Source organism: Mesocricetus auratus, unplaced genomic scaffold (genome assembly GCF_017639785.1).
Source record: "Mesocricetus auratus isolate SY011 unplaced genomic scaffold, BCM_Maur_2.0 Super-Scaffold_100028, whole genome shotgun sequence".
NCBI classification, from domain to species: Eukaryota; Metazoa; Chordata; class Mammalia; order Rodentia; family Cricetidae; genus Mesocricetus; species Mesocricetus auratus.
Window position 1 is genome coordinate 19,064,547 of NW_024429209.1, and position 9,034 is coordinate 19,073,580.

At 49.3% G+C, this 9,034-nt stretch overlaps 1 long non-coding RNA gene across 1 annotated transcript; it reads left to right on the forward strand.

Moving 5' to 3' along the window:
• The first annotated feature begins 6,224 nt into the window (after positions 1–6,224).
• LOC110341707 lies at positions 6,225–7,932 on the forward strand. The gene is made up of 2 exons (XR_002383690.2): positions 6,225–6,349; positions 7,240–7,932. It is a non-coding gene; the product is annotated as an uncharacterized LOC110341707 (long non-coding RNA).
• The last annotated feature ends 1,102 nt before the right edge of the window (positions 7,933–9,034 follow it).

Sequence of the window (9,034 nt, forward strand, 5' to 3'; positions counted from 1 at the left end):
TCAGCACAGCATGCCCATCTTGCTCTCTCCGCATCTAACCAGCATCTCCTGACTCTGCCCTTCTCCTTCCCAGCATCCTTAGCTTGACTGCCTCACCTGTACGTCCTGCCTGAATCTTTACATTGGACAAGAGGAGCATTCCACAGCACATCAACTCAACGTGTAGTGAGAATGACCTTGAATTCCCGATCCTCCTGCCTCTGTCTGCTAAGGCCGGGGGTTCCAGGTCTACACACCCAATCTTACAGTGCTGGGGACCAAACCCAGAGTACCACATGTGCAAGGCGATTACTCTGCGGACCGAGCTGCAACCCCAGCTGTCTCCTCCCACCCACCCAGTCCATTCCCAGACCGTTCAGATCACTCAAAACACTTCTCTCCCCTTCTTTCCTTCAGGGGTTTAGAGTCAAAAACTCTTCAGGCTTGATGGTTGGGGCCTGCCATCCCAGTTACTTGCGAGGTTCAAACAGGAGGACCCAAACTACAAGACCTACCTGGGCTACAGAGCGCACTGAAGGCTAGCCTGGGCAACTTAGCAAGACTCTGTTCCAAAATCAAAAGTAAAAACGAAAAAGGTTAGGCGTGGGGTGAGCTCAGCTGGTGGAGTTTTTTCCTGTACTGTAAAGACCTGGCTTCCAACTCCCCCCACACGTTCACACACACACACACACACACACACACACTCACACACACAGCTGCCAGCTCTGCCCTGGCCCTCATCTGAAGCCAGCCTTTCCAGAAACTCCCCCAGGGAGCTGCACACACTCATCCCCTCCATCTGTCTTCAGAGCAAAGAACATGGCCACGTGGGAAAATGCCAGTCTCTCTGTGGTGGTCGGCAATTGGTTTATGTTGGAAATAGTCTACTCTGGATGAAAGTAAATAAAACAAATCTTTCCCCTTAGAATTAACCTCAGTATTTATTTTTCGCACCACTGGTGCTGCAGGCAGCCTCACGCATGTCCCTTGCCCTGCAGGCCAGGCTCCTGCCAGTGGCCACGCCTGATTCTTATCTGCACACTGCCTCCCTGCGGGATGCATTTGACAAGGACCCCTTTCTGTCTAGAAGTTTCATAAAATTTTACAGATTTGGGCATGCCACTTTCCAATGTCACTTCTTGCTGGGTGCCCCCCACTGCTGCAGCTCAGATGCAAGGCGACAGCAGCTTAAGCCAAGCCACACTCACAAGACTGCTGTCCTGTCGGGAGCAACCCAGACCTAGCCTGTCCTGACAGATCCCACCAACCCTGGGAAGAGCTGGTTGGCTTTCCCAACCCTACCACCTTGTCTTTAACCACTCACCTTCCGCCTCTTTGCCTACCTTTGGTGGCTTCAAAGCAGAGTCCGCCAACTTTTTCTGCAAAGAACCAGGTGTGAATTAAGGCTTTAGGTATTCTAGTTTGCTGGGACCTTCCTTGTCAGAACATGAAAGTCCCTGTGTCCCCCAAAACCTCTGCTTCCTAGGCAAACTGGGATGGATGTCCCTCTACTTCAACCTCATCTGTCTCCATGGCAACTGCCACACCACCATGGCAGTGTTGTCCCAGCAGAGCCTGTGTAAAGGAGGGGTGTGGTTGGGTACCAATAAAACTTTATTTACAAAGCAAATGTCCAGCCAGATCTGGCTTCCAGGCCTCATCTCTCTCATGTACGCAAAGGCCAGTGCTGATGACCGGGAGCAGAGTTTGTCTGCTGAGTCTCTGATACCTTCTCCAGGGAATCATGCTTACTGAAGAGTGACATCTCCTCTATGAATTTAATGCACGTTGACTTCAAACATGGAGGAACTGGCACACAGCACCTCAAAGCCAGGAGAAGGCAGGGCCCCCAGTGTCTCCAACAGAGGCTCAGCCTGAACTACCCCACCTACTTCACCTTGAGTCTGGTGTTCTACTTCTGATCTCCACAGGGATATAATAAATTCCCGTGTTTAAAAAGAAATCATCCCTGGGCTGGAGAGATGGCTCAGCAGTTAAGAGCACTGACTGTTCTTCCAGAGGGCCTGGGTTCAATTCCCAGCAACCACATGGTGGCTCACAACCATCTTGAATGAGATCTGGTGCCCTCTGCTGGCATGCAGGCAGATTGTATACATAATAAATATTCATTCCTGTACTTGCAAACCACTAAGTGTGACTATCTGTTACAGGAACAGGAATCCCACACCACAGCATAGAATCCAACTTACCTGAAGAAACTTGAGTGTAAGTAGTCATTGGGTCAAAGAAAGCCCTGCCATCATGTGATCCCCAAATGTCATCCCATGAAACCATAATCACCATCACCACTATGGTTAGTTAGTAGTAAGCGCCACTCTCTGACCTTCAGACAGGCTTTATTTGTTCAAGCGAGATATCACCACATGTCTCCTCATGGTGAGGTTTCTCCACAGTACCCTGGTCAAGACAGCAACTTGGTGCTGACACAAAACCGCAGCTGAGTTAGTTTCCTTTCTCATGCTGTGACCAAATAAACATGTGACAGAGACCTAAGAAAGGAGGTTTGAGTCTGGTCTACAATGTGAGTTCCAGGACAGTCTCAAAAGACGAACAAAAACAAAACAAAACAAAACAAAACAAAAAAAATGAAAGAAAGAGAGAGGGAGGAAGGAAAAGAAGAGAAAAAAGAAAAGGTTTTCTGGCTCACAGTTTGAAGGTGATGACAGCAGGTTGTGCTGTTTTCTCTTCTACATTTTTGCGTCTAATTTTCCTTCTGGGACCTCACTGTCAATGCGTGTATCTTTTAAGTGGAAGACGCAGACAATGCATGTATCTTTTAAGTGGAGAATGCAGACAATGCATGTATCTTTTAAGTGGAGGACACAGACAATGCATGTATCTTTTAAGTGGAGAATGCAGACAATGCATGTATCTTTTAAGTGGAGGACACAGACAATGCATGTATCTTTTAAGTGGAGAATGCAGACAATGTATGTATCTTTTAAGTGGAGGACACAGCCAATGCATGTATCTTTTAAGTGGAGGACTCAGACAATGCATGTATCTTTTAAGTGGAGGACACAGACAATGCATGTATCTTTTAAGTGGAGGACACAGACAATGCATGTATCTTTTAAGTGGAGGACACAGACAATGCATGTATCTTTTAAGTGGAGGACACAGACACACAATTTGAAATTCGGGAGATCTCCCCTTGTTTGTGTGTGCTCTGGTCCTAATCCGTGGTCTGCAGGATATAGCAATTTTTCTATCATTAATCCTTTTGGGCCAAGTGTTTGTCCAGGGTGTTTGTGCTGCTCTCCGAGCACTGGCTGCTACTGAAGTCACCCACTGGTGCACAATTCTTGGTAGAGCTCTGGACCAGGGCGCTGTGTCCCTGTGTGGCAGCAGAGGCCGACCCAGTGGGAACCCTCAGCATAGACCCGGTCTCTCTTAGAAAGCTTTGGACATTGCTTCTGGTGGCATGGTGCATGCAGTCTGAGAATTCTAACCAGCTGCCCAAGAACAGGAGCTTTCAAACTGTCGTGTCTCCAGCCTGGTGTCACAAGATCACTCCCTACCCTGCCCACAGGGCACCATAGAGCAGAGTCCATGAAGTGTGGTTTTTAGAGATCCCACAATAAATTTAGGAATAGCATAATTATGTGGCCTCATAGCTGTGTGCTGGAATTGCTTTGTTAAATGTGGAGGACAGGAAAGAGCTTCTTCTTTTCCTGGGTTGGTGAACGGAACTAGGAATTACCTGGCAAAAGAGATTAACAGGGAAAGGGCAGGCAAGTCTTACATCATGGGATTAACAGGGAAAGGCAGGCAAGTCTTACATCATGGGATTAACAGGGAAAGGACAGGCAACTCCTACATCATGGGATTAACAGGGAAAAGACAGGCAAGTCTTACATCATGGGATTAACAGGGAAAGGACAGGCAACTCCTACATCATGGTTGATGCCATCAATATGTGGCAAGATCTAGAATCACCTGGGAGACCAGCCACACCACGTCTGTGAGAGGCTGGCTAGATTGGGCTAACTCAGGTACAACGAACCATCTTAATTGTGGGCATCGACATTGCATGGGCCGGGGTCCTACACAACGTAAAGGGACGTGAGGCAAACACCAGCATTCATCTCTCTCTCTATCTGCTTGCTGATTCTGGATATAATGTGGCCAGCCGAGCCAAGCTCCTCCCACTGTGACTGCTCTGCCATGGAGGACAGTACCTCAGATTGTGAGCTGCCAGCATTTTGTCTCTCCCTGCTTGCTTACATAACGTAAGCTCCTCCCACCGTGACTGCCCCACCAATCCTTCCTTAAGTTGCCTTGGTCGGGAACTTGATGGCGGTGAGGAGGGAAATTGGCACCACTCTGTATAGGGAACTCTTTGTGTGGGAAAGGGTCACCCTAGGAAGTAGGTAGAAGAGTTGTACACCATCTGAACAGAGAAGAGGAAGTTGAAACATGTCAGGAGATGGGGGAGGGGTAAGAAAGGTGGTTGAGTTAGGGCATTCACTGTGTAAATTAGGAGCCAGGACTGGAGGACAAGGACTCTCCCAGCATGTCGTTAGGACAGTTTCACTAAAATGCTGACACCTGGTTCTCAGCAATAAGCATAAGTTCCCACTCCTGGGACACAGACATGTCTCCCTCACAGGACAGTTACAGCAAAGCCACAACCAAGTGTCTTGCTCCAGTATTGAGTGACCTCTGTCTCCATCCATCGTTTCTATTAAAGCCTCTAACAGAGGTTCCCAGAGGGATAATCCAGAATCTTACCCCCAGTCCAAGGTCCTGAACTTAGTCATGCATGGTTCCTGTGTGCTTTCTGTTGCTGTGGTAAATGCCGTGACAAAAATTAACCCAGAGGAGGAGAGGGCTGGTTTCAGCTTATACTTCCAGGGCACAGTCCGTTGTCCAAGGCAGTGAGGGCAGGTGCTCGGACAGGAACTGAAGGGAAAGCCGAGGAAGAACACTGTCTGCTCTCTCAAGCTCAACTGGCTTTCTCATACAGCCCAGACCCGCCTGCCTATGGGATGGTGCTGCCCACAGTGGGCTCCGCCCATGGGATGGTGCTGCCCACAGCAGCCTGGGCCCTGCCTCATCCATCACCAATAAAGACAATTTCTCACAGTCATGCCTACAGGCCAGTCTTACGGTAGCAATTCTTCTGTTGAGGCTCCCTCTACCCAGACAATGCTAGGCTGTGTCAAGTTGACCATAAAAATTTACCAGGACAACCTCACAGATAGGTTGTATAGATTCGGATTACAAGTGCCTACAGCAACGGCCCTCAAAGATGTATCTCCCTCAGGTTAGGTCTTCTTGTAGCCTGTGAAAGGGACATGAGGGCCAAGGACACAGGCCCCAGGCCAGCTTGTCCAGCTGTGTGGTTTAAAGGCCCTGGGACACCCTTCTCCATCAGCCCACGGGTACTTATCAGAGAGAATCCAGGAACACACTTCCTGGGGCATAGAGGGGGAAGCCCCAGCCCTGAAGATAGCCGAGTCCCCTGGCCACGAATGGTCTTGATTCTCTGAGGGTTCTTTCTCTCATCTGTGAAGTGAGGGCACTCCAGGAGCTGCCCCGGATGGTGGCTGTGAGGGTCGTAGCCAGAGACAACATACACAGCACATGAGGTTGATCCATGATGGTAAAATTTCACACCTCAGTCAGCTGCTACCTCTGACCCAATCATTGCAGCCCCTGCCTTTGCCACTCTCCCTAACAACCGCTCTCATTCTGCCGGGCACCCCCCTCCACGAGTGTGGGGCTCTTCTTGGCTCTACCTTGAGGGCACCGTCCTCTGCCCTGGCATTCCTGTCTCCCTAAATCTGTTGCCCTCTTCCCCCCTCTCTCCAGCCTCACTGAGGCAGGAGTGTCAACCATGGCAGCCATTAGTCACGTGGCTCTTGTGGCTGGTCCCAGCTAAGCTACAGTGTATGCATAAAATAGGCCCCAAATTGCAAATACTCAGTCCCCCCCAAAGAATGAAAACACCTCTTTATTAAGCTTGTATATTGGTAACATGATGGAATGGAAGTATTGGGGATGTATTGGGTTACACAAAATCAGCTATTCAAATCATTTTCACATGGCTCTTGTTTTTAAGCATGGCTAATAGAACGTTTAAAATTCCACACATAGCTTGAATTTGTGGCTCTAAGGCATCTTAAGTTTGAACTGGAACAGCTTTCACTTGGGAGCGAAGTGAGCTGTGCTCTGCTGCAGAGTCCAACAAGCTTGCCCTACAGACCCGCCCAGGGCCTTGGCACTGAGGCTGCATTTCCTGCCCCCCCCCCCAGTGTGTATGATGACCTAATCATTCCAGAGGAGGGCCTTCATCTCCATGGCCTCTTAGTTTCCAGCCCCATCACTGAAGTGGAGATCTCTGGTGAGTGTTAAGCCAGGTGGTCCCTGGGTCCAACAATAGTGGCTGAGATGCAGCTATGTTTTTTGGGAAGGAATAATAGAATTTTTGAGTGTGTGTGTGTGGTGTTGCTTTGGATTTCTTATTTGTTTTTAAGACAGGGTTGTGCCAGGCAGTAGTGACCCCACACCTCTAACCCCAGCACTTGGGGAAAAGGGAGAGGCAGAGGCAGATGGGTCTCTGAGTTCAAGGCCAGCCTGGTCTACAGAGTGAGTGCCAGGACAGCCAGAGCTGTTACACAGAGAAACCCTGTCTTAAAAAACAAAAACAAAAAACAAACAAAAAAGGCAGGGTCTTACTCTGTAGCCTAGACTGACCTGAAAACTCATAGGCATTCTCCTAACGAGCCTCCCGAATCCCGGGATTGCTGGCACGTGCCACCACGACAAGCTAATCGGCATGCTTCTGGTGGCCACACTCAATTATTCTCCTCACCTGGTTAGGGAATGAAAAGACAGGGATTAGAAGGGTCTGAGGCTTCGTTTGATAGGTCACTGAGTGTTAGGGGACCAGGAGACTCCTTATCTAGGTTAGGCTGTAGTGGTGAGGGCCAAACTCTGTGTGTGTGTGTGTGTGTGTGTGTGTGTGTGTGTGTTTGTATGTGTGTGAGTGCCTCTGTGTCAGTGTGTGTGTGTGTGTGTTTCTGTGTGTCTTTGAATATTTCTGTGCGCTTGACTGTCTCTATGGGGTGTGGACATGGTCTGTATGTGTGCTAGCAGCAGCTCTCAACCTGTGGGTGGAGATCCCTTGGGGGGGTCCCAATATCAGACATTGACATTACAATGCTTGACAGTAGCGGTAAAGCTTTTTAGTTTCATTGACTGAGCGCTGACCACTGCTCTCCACTTCATCAGTCCCGAGAGCCGATGCATCTCTCGTGGTGACTTGCAGCACACTCATGTGAAGTGAGGGGACACGGAGACTCGGGTCACCAGGAGGAAAACTGAGGAACATTCCAGAACACTTCAAGGATGGAGAAGCAGCTGGTGTTTAAAGCCATCCGAGGCAAGCGCTGCAGAACTGAATGGACGTCTCTGGGAAAATCCACAGGACTTCAACCAAACCATCTTCTCGGATACCCCGGGTTTCACTGAGAGACACCTGCCTGCCTTCCTGGAGTTGATCTTGGTTGTGGTGGGGTCCTCCTTTAGGTCTTTTTCTTTCCGATCCCGCCAGGGGAGGTTTCTGATCGCTCTTTAGCTACGTTTCCCTTTAGAAGTTTCTTCACCCTTCTGCCAGCATCATCTGTTTGCATATCAATGATGGGTTCATTCAGGACCAGAGAGTTTTAACCCTGCTCGGGTAGAAACACCCCTTCACGTCGTGGCTGATGTTTCTCAACCACGGAAAGCTTAGTTGCCCTTGGGGAAAAATATCCTTTTCTGCTCTGGTGTTCTACTTGTGACGAGATGAAGCCGTTTCCCTTAAGTCCCGGCCGCTTGGCAAATGCTTATTTTAACTGACACTCGGGTCAAAGGCTTGTTTGTCGCGTCCTTTCATTTTGGTTTTATGGCAAATTAAATTATGCTTGCGGTTAAACAAAATTACATTAAGAGCCATATGTGCTGGGGGAGTTTTGCAGAGGGTATCGGGTTTGTACCTTAAAAAGCCCCCAGATTCTCTGTTTAAAGTGGGTTTTTCATAAACTCCGCAGCCACCAAGTTAAATAATGTCTTTTATGGAATCAAACAGCTCTGAGAGAAACGGGAGCGCGCACTCACAGGCGCAGGCGTGAGCACACACACACACACACACACACACACGCACACTCGAAAGAAAGCATAGCAAAGATTTTTTTTTTCTGTCAAGACTTGGACATGAAGGGATTTGTGTAAATTGCCGTCTTTTGCGGAACGAAGCAAGCCTCTGCGCTTTCCTGCTCTCTGGGGTTGTTATGACATAAGAAAACAGAATCTCTTTAAACCTGGAATTTAATTAATTCTTTAAAAAATTAATTTAGCAGCAGTATGTTAGAAGGGAAAGAGGAGGGGGAGGGATTTCCGATTAGATCCAAATAAGCGTTCCTTAATCACCCTGATGAAGGCGTAATTTGCAAAACACTGTAAGACAGTAACATCTTCCTCACTTCGGGGGGAATTTTTTCTTAAGCGCATTGATGAAAAAAATAAGTAGGACATTTTAATTAAAACTCATAAAGTTGTGGCCATCTGCTGGAGATTGTTCGGCGGGGCGGTGATTAGCGGATGCCTGCACCGGGATAATGAAGCGAGCGCCGGTTATTGGCATCCTCGCTGGGCCCTGTGTGAGAACGCGGCGGGCTGGCCCTGCAGAGGGGCCAACGTCTATTACATTCCAATAAGTGTCGCCCGGGAGGGAGGAGGGCGGAGCGGGGAGCGGAGTTAAACACAGGAAACAAGCGCTGAGTGTGTGCAATAAAAGTGATCACAGCCCAGGGCTGCTGATGTCAGATCCCGGGGTCGGGGGTCAGGGGGGTGAGCGCTCTGAAAGCGAGCGGCGGGCGCGGGGGGCGGCGCGCGCACAAAGGGCCCCCCGAGCGCCTCGTTAGGGGCGCGTTTGATGGGCTCGGTGCCCCACGGGGGCCCTGGGCCGTGTCGATGGGATAATTACGATGATCTAACGGCCGGGCTCTTTTGCATGCAGCCTCGCTGAATGGGACGCCTGGAGGCT